The sequence below is a fragment of the Triticum urartu genome, chromosome 7A, assembly GCF_056163025.1.
Source record: "Triticum urartu cultivar PI428250 chromosome 7A, HENAU_Tu73, whole genome shotgun sequence".
NCBI classification, from domain to species: Eukaryota; Viridiplantae; Streptophyta; class Magnoliopsida; order Poales; family Poaceae; genus Triticum; species Triticum urartu.
In genome coordinates, this window is record NC_141879.1 from 54,223,695 (window position 1) to 54,237,743 (window position 14,049).

Genomic DNA, 14,049 nt, shown 5'->3' on the forward strand with positions numbered 1-14,049 from the left:
GGGCTTGTGTAAAAGGTTACAAACCTAATCCAAATCAGACAAGTGCTACTTTGTAGGTTATACCAAAATGTTGGGTATTCCTCCCTCACTATACCGAGGCAAATAGTTTTGCCGCGAAACGGTGTGCTTTTAAAGAGAATGGTTCTTTCAAAAAGGTGAGTGGGAGAATAGTGCAACTCGATGAGATAAACAGTATCTTCGTCATCAGATCAAAGGAAAGAGACCTTGGAAGTAATTCCAGAGTTTCCTACTGCGACTGATAAGGAAGTTTCTACAATAAAATGTATGAACTTCAGTCGAACTTGTAGCTGAACCACGTAGGCAAGGCTCGTGCAAACCTCTCAGGTGCGCAAACGGGATATTGTTGTTATACAACATTATACCTACGATACACAAGGAAGTGTTGATGGGCCCTGACTCCGGAATTGGCTAAATGCCAATACAACCCGAGTTAGTTTCCATATAAGTGATTCAAGATTAAAACCTTGATACACCTTTCGGAAGACTTAGAGTCTAATGAATATTTATGGAACTTAAAACAGATACAGATAAAAATGTTTTATCCATAAAGCTTGACTTGTTGAAACAACAAGTTCAAGAGTTGACTACAATGAGGTTGTTTTCATCGTAGCGATGCTTAAAGTCGGTTCGGGTTGAACTAGCAATTAATACATATTTCAATCATGAGATATGAAACATGGATGACAATAGGATTTCCATCTGATGGAAATGAAACCAAGGACTTGCATGTGTTAAAGTCCAAGGCATTTTGTCTATCCAGAGGATGCTAGTAAGGGTGCAAACTTCAGAGTTCCAGCGATGGACAGAAGAGAGCAAAATGGAGTTTGAATCTTCGTGCTTTTATGAAATGGTCAAAGGGTTCTGACTTCATCAATGGGTAACGAAGATGCTTGTAATTCAAGAAAGTAAGTGGGAGCGTAATAATATTTCTAAAAACCTTGTGTGATTGACACATTGTTAATTGGAAATAAATTTCTTAACACGAATTAGGACTTCATTTGAAAATAGTTTTTTTATGAAGTGCTTAGGCTAAATAGCCTCAATATTAGGCATAATGATCTATGGCGATAGATTTACCTAATAGGGCTAAGCAATGAATACATATTGACAAGGTGCTAAAACCTTTTAGCATTTAAAACCGCCAAGGAGTGATTCTTGCCGGAGTCACATGGAAGAGTTTTTTGCAAGACTCGGTGTCCCAAAACACTGATGAGCAAAATACATGATCTAGATTCCACACACTTTTGTGTTTGGATTAATCATGTACTCCATGGTATGTAAAACAACCAGATATGTCTGATACTCCCACGGTGTTGCGAGTATGGATACTAAAGTGATCAAAGTACTGATCGTGGGACAACAGTGAAAGATGTCATTGAGTACTAGAGTAAGTACTGATGATATGTTTTCTCGCAAGCGGAGATCATGAAGAGTTCATTGTAAAATGTTACATCGATATAGTCTTCGTCTTTTCTCCATGCGATTTTCGATTTAAGTTAAGGGTTTTGTGTAATACACAATATGGTGGCACGGTAGTTGGAAATTGTTCCCAACAGGATACTGTGGCGAATTCTATAACAAATGAATAAGTATGTTGACGCTTTAGAAGTGACAAACAAGATGTTGAATCATATAGTTCATTCATGAACTTAGTATGGTTCCAAGATGGCTTTTGTCAATGGGACACTACTGCAGGTAGTTTCTCCATAACTCAGTCTGAGGAATCCATGTTCGACCTGTAATTCACATACATAAAAGCCAAGTCCGTACAAAATATGAATTTTGTGTAAGCGTGAAAACGCAAGGATATGCAGAGATAGACACGGAACTGAAGTTGTCAGATCCAATGGAAATCAGGCTATACCACATGCGAAGCAATTTTTACACCGGATGTGCATTAGCATTAACTAGATTATTAACTCTAGTGCAAGTGGGAGTCTGTAGGAGACATGCCCTAGAGGCAAAAATTAATGCTATTACTTATCTCCATGTTCATAATTATGTTTATGTTCCATGCTATAACTGCTATGGTTCTCGAGTCTGCAATAACACGAGGCTCGGAGGAAGACTCATATGAACGTGTGGAATAATTAACGGTAAGAAGTATTCCTAGTCTGGCCTCTAAGACTAGCTCAAGTGTTGCATGATGATTTTGTTTTCCTGGTCATGGGCATGTCTATGCCAGCAACTTTGAGGGCACAATGTTAAGAGAACATTTGTGTTGAATCGACTCGGATTGATGTTATGCTATGAGATTCGTTCGTCACAAGTTAATGGTACATAACACAGAGATGGTTAAAGTTTGCATAATTCCTTCGACCACGAGAGTATCGAGTTTCTTCATACTTGCTTCAGGAACTTTGGGGTTTGTTAAACTTCATCCATAATTGGGTGACTATTACGGCGGCTTACGGGTTCATGGAAAAGTGTGTCAAGTAACTTGATAGCTCAAGATTGGGATTTGCTCCTCCCAAGATGGAGAGATATTCTCGAGCCCTCTCGGTGTTACGGTATCCATCATCGTCTGGCCAGACACAGTGTGATTTGATCACAGGGATGCCGCAACACGAAAACGCGAAAAGAGAACAAAACCGATAACGAGGTAACTAGCATAGTGGACAAGTCGTTGATCCACGGGGATGCAAGTAAATCTCACCTCGGGTATTTGTAACATATCACGAAGCAACAGGAATAGCACACGGCAACTGGAGGTTCACTCAGATATTCGTTCGTGTGGGTATAGGGGTCAATATGGGTGTCCACGACTCCAATGTTGATCATTGATCGGAAGGGGTTCCAGGTCATGTCTATACTTCACCGAACCTATAGGGTCACACTCTTAAGGTTCATCTATCTGCTGAATACTAGACAGGGAGTCTGAGAGAAAGTCACTAGAAAAGTTTCGGAGACAACGGAAGAGTTCCGGAAAGAGAACACCGAAAGAGTTTCGGTAAAACCGAAAAGTTGTTTTGGAATATATTATTAGGTCAAAATGGTTTCGGCACTCGCCTAGAAATTCCTAGAGGGCCCCAGAATTGGTCTGGGAACTTTTGGGAATTTTCGGAGAGAAAAACCGAAAATGTTCCGGAGCTGCCGTAACCGCCGTTGTTGCTTTTCGCTGATATAAATCACCACACCGGAAATGTTTCTGATCATGCCTAGAAGAATTTTAGAGGGTGCCGGAAATGTTCTGGGACCTTTCGGAATTTTTTAGAAAAAATGTTTCGCGGAAAACATCTTGTCTCAGCACGAGGGGACAAGATCCCATGAATCGGGGGTTACATGTTTGGTGGCTTTTTGTCTAGGGAGCACCCATGTTTCTAGGAGACATGTTGGTGGCTTGTTGGCCCCCCATGGGAGGGTGCAAGGTTGTGGCTGGCCAAGGTGGAGCCTCCATGCTGTCCCCTTGGTGCCCCACTTGAGTTACCATTTAACCCTTCATGTGGGACATGTAGCATGGTTGTTTTGGTATTTCCTCCACCACCCCACCCCTTGCCTTGGCCTATAGAAGGAGAAGAAGGGGCTGCCATTCTCCTCATCCCTTCTCACATACAAGTGCCATGCAATGATCTGGCTTCTCTCTCCCTCCCCGTGAAATAGTTTCGTAGAGCCAAAAGGCTATCTGGGTTCCGGCAGGAACTAGTTCTGGACGGTGAAGCCCTGCCGGATAGATGACACCGTATGTGTGCAACTCTGTAGAGAGATTGTAGTTTCGGTCTTAGTTCGTGAGTGCCTCCCGGTGGGCTGTCCGTGTGACCGTCTGAGTTTCGAAGGTCCTCCCGAAGGGCTGTCCGAGTGACCGTTCGAGTTTTGAAGGTCCTCCCGAAGGGCTGTCCGTGACACCGTCCGGGGGGCTATTCGACCGCCTCCCAGAGGGCTGTCTGAGGAGCAGATGAGGGTATACATCCTCGCGGTTGGGAGGTTGTAAATCCTAGCTGCGGGGATCTGCACTGCCGATCATCATCGACTCTACTTCCCGCTGTGCTACGAGTCGGTAACGAAAAAGATCAAACCATGTATGCAGTCTCCGTAGTGGTCCTGGGCTGGTGCGTAGGTCGAATTTTTTTGTTTTCTGCTGCGTTACCCTACAGCCAGCGCGTGAGCATTCCGGCTTGTCAAACTTGCTATTAAGGTTGCGATTCATCGGGATGTCCCGGACTCGCTCATACGCCTTGCTTTCCTGCTCTCTCTTGCTGCCCTCCGATTGTGAGCTCATGAAGCTGCTACTATTGTTTGTCTTCCCCTTCGCCTCTACTTTGGAGACAGTGCTCCTAGCCGGCGAAGCTCTTAACCAGCCGCCCCATTGTGAAGATTTGTCTACTGGAGGGTCACACCGCCCATCCACATGGTCGAGTCTTCCACACTCAAAACAAAAATGCGGTATTTTTTCATAGTGGAAATCGAACCATGCGCCCACCTTGTCCTCCTGCGATGTCTTGAGTTGAAAGCACCGAACCAACGGCTCATAGATTGAAATCCTAGCCCTCACACTCAACTGGTTCCCTCTAGCTAATCCTTCCTTGTCCACATCTACCTTGACAACCTCGCCAAGCCAGTTGCCTAGCGCGGGCCCAAAGGCCTCAGTTCTCTTCCCAAGTGGTAAATCATCTACCCTGACCCATACATCCACTTTATCAAACACCATCTCAGAGGGCCGAATATTACTCTCATACTCCTTGAGCACGAGCACGTTGAAATCATACTGCCACGGCCCATTGTTCATCGCATGTCTCCAATCACCTTCACTACCAAAGTGAACCACAAAAACGTTGTCGCCCATGTCCCTGAACCTCGCCTCGTGATTTAGCCCCAGGCCCTCTGCATCGCTTTCTCCAACACCATTTTGTTCAGTGCCCTCGGCGAGAAGGCTTTCCCTATCGCTGACCACTTTGCGCCCTTGGGCAAGCTCTGATCTGGGTCTTCGGAGACGAAACCTTCTGCCTCTTTATCCAGTAGTACCATCCCTCCCAGCCTAGCTGAGAGGCTTGACGTGGGATCCGGCGTCTTGCTTGCCACCGGGGACTTGGAGGATCCCCTGCTCACCGATTTGCCCAGCGTGTGCACTAGTAGAAAAAGGGCCTGTTGTCCCGGTTCGTAAGGGCCTTTTGTCCCGGTTCCTGAACAGGGACTAAAGGGTCGGTACTAATGCCCTGTCCCTTTAGTGGCGTGCTCACAATCCAGAACCGAGATAGATGGGCCTCCACGTGGCCTGTGCGCGGAGCCCAGGCAGGAGGGCCTTTGGTCCCGGTTGGTGGCACCAACCGGGACCAATAGGCATCCACGCGTCAGCATTTTTGTGGCTGGGGGTTTTGTTTTTTTTTGAAAGGGGGGGGTTGGGGGTTTTGGGGGGTTAATTTAGGTGTTTCATATATTGTGTTAGCTAGCTATAATTAATAGAGAGAAGTGTCCTCTCTTATATCCGTGCTTGGTCGACGCTATGTACTATACATACGTATAAAGAGGACTAGACATGCTAGCTAGCTAGTAAGCAAACGAAGGAAACAGAAGCTCGTCATGAACATATATGCATATAGAGAGAAGTGATATCGACCACCTCTCCTTCTCTGAGAGATTGGTCGAACAACAAGTTCTCGTATATCTATCCGACACTACCGGCTACATATATACAATAATTATCTCTTACAAATATAATCTCCTAACATACGGACTCATGGTCCACATAGTATTCTCCGTCTTCAGCGATCACGTGGTCAAGAAAGAATGCCGCCAATTCCTCTTGAATTGCTCGCATGCGAGCTGGTGCTAGGAGTTCATCCCGCTTCTGAAACATCTAATTTGAAGAAGGGGGTCAATACATATATATATATGAATGAATGAAACTCAACACAAATGATTGTAATAAAATAAAATTGTGAATGTTGTTATTTACGCACTTCATATTGTTCGTCAGAGTAGCCCCGCTCACAGGTCGTGTGGCGGATGGACTCGCAAACATAGTATCCACGGAAATCGTTCCCTTGTTCCTGCCACAACCACTTTACAAGAAATAGAGGTCAATCAAACTGATAAGCAAAAATGCCAAATGGTATTGAGGAAACTAGCACTTGAATCAATAGGAGATGCGCGGAACATGCTACTATAGTACTTACTTTCGGGTGTCTAAATTGCAGCTTCTTCGGGAGTCCCGGAGCTTTTTTGGTGAATTTTTTCCAAACCCTACCAGACAAAGAAAACAATTACTTGATATATCAGGAAATGAACAAAGTTGCTGATATGGTAGATAATGATCGATTTAACTTACATCTCGAGCATTTGAGTCATGTCCGCATAGTCCTGGGGATCTTTTCGTCTTGAGTCTAAGACAGTTACTAGTCCCTGCTCAAGCTTAATCTCTAGGAGAATATAGTGGAAACTGCACACACATGCATAACTCATCAATTACATTACTATAACCTTGACTAATATATAAGGGAAACCGAATACGCACAAGACAGTAACACTCACTTGAAGTTGTAAGGAAAGAGTATTATATCTTTGTTTTCATTTATTACCAATGATCATAGAAAGTTGGCCTCGGTATCTGCGGCATGAAATTTAACCTGAGTTGCATCTATGATATTTGTGTTAATGAACCCAATATCACTAATTTGTCTTTTCTTCAATTCGACGATCTTCAATCTGCATAATATAGTGAGGATAATTATAAGTACATGCAATGAAAGAGCTGAGCTATATAGAGAGACTTAATGACAGAAGTAGTACTACTTACAGACAGTAGCAGGTGACTGTTGCTTTATCAAGGGCCAATTGATTGAAAAACTGAAAGAACTCCTCAAATGGAACAGGCAACAGATCAACTCCAACAAGGTCATGCTCCTTTTTAACTCTCACATACAAAGTACTCCTCCCCCCAAGACTCTCTGCAGATTTTCAAGTACCAATCATGCAATCTTCGCATCATCGTTGATAGAGATCTTTCATCTTTGACGAGAGGCTTCTCGTACTCGTATCTTTGTATCTGCACCTCCATGAAATCACAATGTACATCGTCGGGCAGGTAATCTCCAAGATTGCTATAACCGGGCACCATCCTCGGATCATTAGTGACGATGTCGCTAGGCACCTTGAGCGGGGGGCACGATTGCTTTGCTTGTTCGCCGAGCTGGGCAATTTGTTTCCCAGCTCATTGTTCTTTCGGCCTTTGATCACTGACAGTACTTTCCGACCGCTCTGCTTCGGCAAATTCCTTTCCAAGAATGCGCTCATAGTTTCCTTTCGGCGGAGACTTGGGTGGTTTTGTCAGGGCAGCCAGAGTGCGCTTCGCTTTCACCGGACCTACCTTCTCCTCCGGAGGTGGATGTTTCTTTGCTTTCACCCCTTCAAAGAAGTTCCTCACTTCTTCTCACGCGATCTCGGCGTTCTCCTCCGGGGTCCTCTCGTATGGTATCTTCTCTGGAGTGTTCAGAGAAGGACCGAATCTGTATGTCCTCCCGCCTCTGGCTGTACTGCTAGACACCAGCAGAGCAGACGGAGCGGTTGTCTTCTTTACTTGCTTATGAGGCGGAGGAGAAGGACTACGACGCGCCGGAGCAGCCGGAGCGGCGGCAGGTCTCTTCCACCCTTGCTGACGAGGTGGAGAAGGAGGAGGCTGGCTGCTCGGGCGCGCCGACGCAGGCGGAGAAGGAGGCAGAGTGCCGCCACGCGCCGGAGAAGGAGCCGGCCGAGTGCCCTGATCGTCACTCGCCAGAGGAGGAGGCGGTGGAGGAGGCGGAGTGCCCCGACTCGCCGGAGGAGGAGGAGGCGGAGGCGTCCAGTTCGGAAGGTTGATGAGCTCCTTCCGCCATAGGCATGGAGTCTTCAGAGCAGAATCCAGCCGAGTCTCCCCTTCACCGGTAGGGTGGTCAAGCTGGAGGTCCTCAAATCCCTCCGTTATTTCATCCACCATCACCCTAGCATATCCTTCTGGAATCGGCTGGCAGTGAAAAGTTGCGCCGGGTTCAGTAGGAATAACAGAGTCAACAGCCGCCTTGACCTTCATATTAATCCATTGCATCATAAGGTGGCAATTTTGAGACTCCGTGATAGTATCCATGGGATAGCTGGCAGGAGCCGTCAAGACATGCTCCGGCTGAAGCAGCTCGGTGGAAGCCACGCTGCTTCTCCACTGAGATGGCGGGGTAGCTTTGGGGGAAGCTTCGGCAGTTCGTTTGCTGCGATTTGCTTCTCGTTCCTCTATCGCTTGTACCCTAGCGTGCAGCGCCTGTAGTTGGGTCTGATCCACTTTCTTCCTCCTCTCATGGCATTTGTAACCGCCTGCATCCGGAAACCCAGCCTTCCACGGAATGGAGCCTGGCATGCCTCGTGTCCATCCAGGGTGCTCAGGATTACTGAGGGCCATTGTGAGCTCGTCGTTCTCTTTGTCTGGAACGAACGTCCCTTGCTGCGCTGCTTCGATATAGTGCTTAAGCCTCTTGACTGGTATTTACATTTGCTCATCCGTCCAAATGCACTTCCCTGATACAGGGTCCAAGGTTCCGCCAGCCCCGAAGAACCAAGTCCGGCAACGGTCTGGCCAGTTAATTGTCTTTGCTTTGATCCCTTTATCAACCAGATCATTCTCAATCTTGGCCCACTTAGGCCGGGCTGCGAGGTAGCCACCTAACCCTGTGCGATGGTGATGCTTCTTCTTCGCAGCATTTTGCTTGTTTGTCACCGACATCTTCTTACTCTTTTCCGATGTCTTGTGGGCCACAAATGCGGGCCAGTGATCTCTGATCTTCTCATATCTGCCCTTGAATTCTGGTGTCTCTTTATTTTCGACAAACTTATTTAGCTCTTTCTTCCACCTCCTGAATAGTTCTGCCATCCTCTTAAGAGCAAAAGACTTGATTAATTGCTCTTTAACTGGCTTCTCCGGATCATCCTCTGGCGGTAGGGTGAAATTTGACTTCAGCTCAGTCCAAAGATCATTTTTCTGCATATCATTGACATAAGACACCTCAGGCTCTTCTGTAGCCGGCTTTAACCATTGCTGGATGCTGATCGGGATCTTGTCCCTAACCAAAACCCCGCACTGAGCAACAAATGTGCTCTTTGTCTGGAGGGGTTCAATCGGTTGGCCGTCGGGCGCGATTGCTATGATCTCAAACTTTTCATCCGAGCTCAACTTTCTCTTTGGGCCTCATCTCTTTTACCGAAGTTGTGCTCGATCCGGAGGGCTAGAAAAAAGAACAAAGACTTAATTAATATGTGTACATACCAAAACAATGAATGCATCAATTAGCTAGTCAGCAGAAGCTTAATTATATATATACCTGGCCGGACTCGGTTCGGTCACCGGAGACGTCATCACGGTCTCCTTCTTGCACCGGCATTGTGTCACCGGAGCCGTCCTCACGGTCTCCTTCTTGCACCGGCATTAGGTCACCGGAGCCATCATAATCATAGCCAGCTGCTTCCAGACCATCGGTGTCGTTGAGAAACAACGAGCAGACGCCATCACTTCCTCGTGCGATTATGTCCCCCAACAACTCTTCTTGTACTTCGTCTCGGGCGGTGTCCATAGTTTCTACAAATATTTACAACATGGCAATTATTATTCAAACATGACAGATGGATATATTAGTGGCAAACATAGAACTAATATTAATTAGTGGCCTCGACGCTGCTTCTCTAGGGTTTGGGGTGGCCTCGACGCTGCTTCTCTAGGGCTTGGGGTGGCCTCGACAATGCTTCAAGGATAAAAAAAGAAGGAAAAAAAGAGGAGAAGAAAGAATAGAGGAGTAAGAACTCCTCTATTCTTTCTTCTCCTCTTTTTTTCTTCTTCTTCCTCTTTTTTTATCGGGAACGAGGGTCATCGAGGGTCACCGAGCGGTAGAGGAAACCCTAAATAGCAAGTATCGTGGGTGTGAGATACATGTGGCCGTCGGTGTCGGACACTACATCCACGTCCCACAAGGTGGGCGTCGAAGCCCGCGTCACTTGTGCGTGGATGTAGTGTCCGACACCGACGGCCACATGTATCTCACATCGATGATACTTGCTATTTAGGGTTTCCTCTACCGCTCGGCGACCCTGACCCTCGAGGACCCTCGTTCCCGATAAAAAAAGAGGAAGAAGAAGAAAAAAAAGAGAAGAAGAAGAAAGGGTTTCCTCTACCGCTCGGCGACCCTGACCCTCGACGACCCTCATTCCCGATAAAAAAAGAGGAAGAAGAAGAAAAAAAGAGGAGAAGAAAAAAGAGAAGAAGAAGAAAGGGTTTCCTCTACCGCTCGGCGACCCTGACCCTCGACGACCCTCATTCCCGATAAAAAAAGAGGAAGAAGAAGAAAAAAAGAGGAGAAGAAATTCTCTTTCTTCTCCTCTTTTTTTCTTCTTCTTCCTCTTCTCCTCTTTTTTTCTTCTTCTTCCTCTTTTTTTTATCGGGAATAAGGGTCGTCGAGGGTTCTTCTTCTCTTTTTTTCTTCTTCTTCCTCTTTTTTTATAGGGAACGAGGGTCGTCGAGGGTCAGGGTCGCCGAGCGGTAGAGGAAACCCTAAATAGCAAGTATCGTGGGTGTGAGATACATGTGGCCGTCGGTGTCGGACACTACATCCACGTCCCACAAGTGACGCCTCTATTCTTTATTCTCCTCTTTTTTTTTCTTCCTCTTCTTTTTTTATCCTCTTCTTCCTCTCATGTTCGACCCCCCTCGTGTTGAAGTTATCGGGAGGGGGTATATCGACCCCCCACGTGTTGAAGTTATCGGGAGGGGGTATATTGACCCCACCCCACGTGTTGAAGTTATCAGGAGTTTATATCGACATGACATACGTACATGCGGGAAAATAATATTATCGGGGAAGGGGTATATATATCGACCCCCCCTCGTGTTGAAGTTAGCGGGAGTATATATCGACATGACATACATACATGGGAAAATAATATTATCGGGGAGGGGGTATATCGACCCCCCCCCGTGTTGAAGTTATCGGGAGGGGGTATATCGACCCCCCCACGTGTCGAAGAAAAAAAAGAAGAAAAAAAAGAGGAGAAGAAGAAAGGAATAGAGGAGAAGAAGAGAATATTCTATTTTTCTCTTCTTCTCCTCTATTCCTTTCTTCTTCTCCTCTTCTTTTTCTTCTTTTTTCTTCTTCTTATTTATTTCTCCTCGTCTTCCTCTCCCCTCTTCTTCTCCTTTCTTCCTCTTCTTATTTCCTTTTTCCTCTCATTATTTTTCTTCTTCTTCCTTCTTAAAAATACATGAAGTAGTATTGCTTGTTTTTTTAAAATAATGTTCAAATAGAAATTTTAGAAAAAATTAAAGGTTTTGCCTAATTCATTGTTCATATGAATATGCAAACATTTGCATATTTACAATAATCAATCACCAAAAAAATCTATGAACAGAAAAAATACTATTTTTACTGTTAATCTATCTTTTGCATACATATATACACATACATATACTATACATATACATATAATCAGGAAAAAACATATATGAATTTGCAAAAAAAACAGGGGGGAAGAGGGGGGCGGTGCCGGCCCTGACCAAAGCGAGAGGCGACGGCGGCGCGGGGCGACGACGGCGAGGCAGAGGCGGGGCAGCGACGGCGTCGGGGTGGCGACGCGGGGCGGTGACGGCGTAGGGGCGCGACGCGGGGCGGCGACTACGTCAGGGCGGTGCGGGGAGGTGACCGCGACGGCGCGTGGTGGTGCGCGGTGACGGAGTCGGGCGGCGGGGGGTGGCGACGGCGTCTGGGCGGCGCGGGACGGCGTCGGAGGCAGGGGCGACAACAGTGACGGCGAGGCGCAGAGGGGAAGCCTGGCGGCGTCGGGCGGGGAAGACGAACTGAATGGAAATTTTTACAAGTGCTAGTTATATAGACGAAGCATTGGTCCCGGTTCGTGGCACCAACCGGGACCAATGCCACCTTTAGTCCCGCTTGGTGCCACCGAGCGAGACCAAAGGCCTCTTTTCAGCAGCCCAAAGGGCGGGAAGCGGCTGCCTTTGGTCCCGGTTGGTGGCACCAACCGGGACTAAAGGGGGGCATTGGTCACGGTTTGTGCCACGAACCGTGACCAATGCCCCCTTTAGTCCCGGTTGGTGCCATCAACCGGGACCAAAGGCCTGCGCCTGCCAAAGCCGCGGTGCGGTGGGATGTTTAGTCCCACCTTGCTAGCTGATGAGCGGTCACACCTGTTTATAAGCGCTGCCCCGCCCTCTCCATCGAACTCCTCAGAACTGCAGGTCTTTGGGCCTAATCTCACACCGCTATGCCTGTGGGCCTGCTGGGCCTTCCGCGGGCCTGAATCCTGGCCCATGGATGGGCTTCTAGTCGTATTCAGGCCGTGGTGGCCTAGTAGGTGGCATTTTTTTTACTATTTGCTTTTTTTCATTTCTACTTAGAACTAAATACTTATAGTTTTTTAGTGATTTTTTTCTTTTAGGTCACAAAAATTATAAACTTTCTGTTAGTGCCATTAGTTTTAAAATTTCAATAGTTTAAATTTGAATTTTTTAAAATTTGTGTGAATCACTAGTTTATGAATAACTTTACTATAAAAATTGATTTTTGAGTCATTATTTTTCCTGCTATTTAATATTACTGTGTTTTATCATTATACTCAATTTGATAATTTTAGTTAGTCATAACAAATATTATAGGCATTGTTTTCTTTTTTGATATTTATTTTTTCATTTCTACTTAGAACAAAATACTTATAGTTTTTTAGTGATTTCTTTTTTCTTTTAGGTCATAAAAATTATAAACTTCCTGCATTATTTATTTTCTTTTGTTTTTTGCTTTATTTTTTAATTCTTTTTTTCTTTTAGTTTTAGAAAAATTATAAACTTTCTTTTAGTGCCATTAGTTTTCAAATTTGAAAACACTTTTTAGTTTTTTTGTTTTCTTTGTTGCTTTATTTATTTTATTTTGTTTCTACATACAACAAAATACTCATTGTTGCTATTTTTATTTTTTTTCAGTTTTTTTTGTTTTTTTTCTGTATTATTTATTTTCTTTTGTTTTTTGCTTTATTTTTTAATTCTTTTTTCTTTTAGGTCAGCAAAATTATAAACTTTCTATTAGTGCCATTAGTTTTAGAAAAAATATAAACTTTCTGTTAGTGCCATTAGTTTTCAAATTGAATTCTTTGAAATTTGTGTGAATCACAAGTTTGTGATTAACTTTACTAAAAAAATGAACATAGATGCACCTGTAGAGAAAATTCGACCTAAATTCATAGTTTTCAAATGAACTCTGAAAAAGTTGGCATAGCATACTCGTTTGTTACAAAGTTGGCATGGTATCATCATAATAGTTGAGGGAGAAAGTCTTCACTTTTTCTTCGCTTGTGTCATTTGCTTATTGCGCCGTAACCATGGATAATCTTCATCGTTTATCAGGATGCTTGGGTCAGCCTTGACATTGAAGGGAGGAATTTCATGAAACTTTTCATAATCTTCAGACATGTCTGTCTTGCCCTCCACTCCCAGGATATCCCTTTTTCCTGAAAGAACTATGTGGCGCTTTGGCTCATCGTATGATGTATTTGCTTCCTTATCTTTTCTTTTTCTCGGTTTGGTAGGTAGACATGTCCTTCACATAGATAACCTGTGCCACATCATTGGCTAGGACGAACGGTTCGTCAGTGTACCCAAGATTTTTCAGATCCACTGTTGTCATTCCGTACTGTGGGTCTACCTGTACCCCGTCGCTTGACAGATTGAACCATTTGCACTTAAACAAAGGGACCTTAAAATCATGTCCGTAGTCAAGTTCCCATATGTCCACTATGTAACCATAATATGTGTCCTTTCCGCTCTCGGTTACTGCATCAAAGCGGACACCGCTGTTTTGGTTGGTGCTCTTTTGATCTTGGGTGATTGTGTAAAATGTATTCCCATTTATCTCGTATCATTTATAAGTCAATACAGTCAAAGATGGTCCCCTAGACAACAAGTACAGCTCATCACAAACAGTGTTGTCACCTCTGAGACGTGTTTCCAACCAACTGCTGAAAGTCCTGATGTGTTCACATGTAATCCAGTCGTCGCATTGCTCCGGGTGTTTGGAGCGCAGA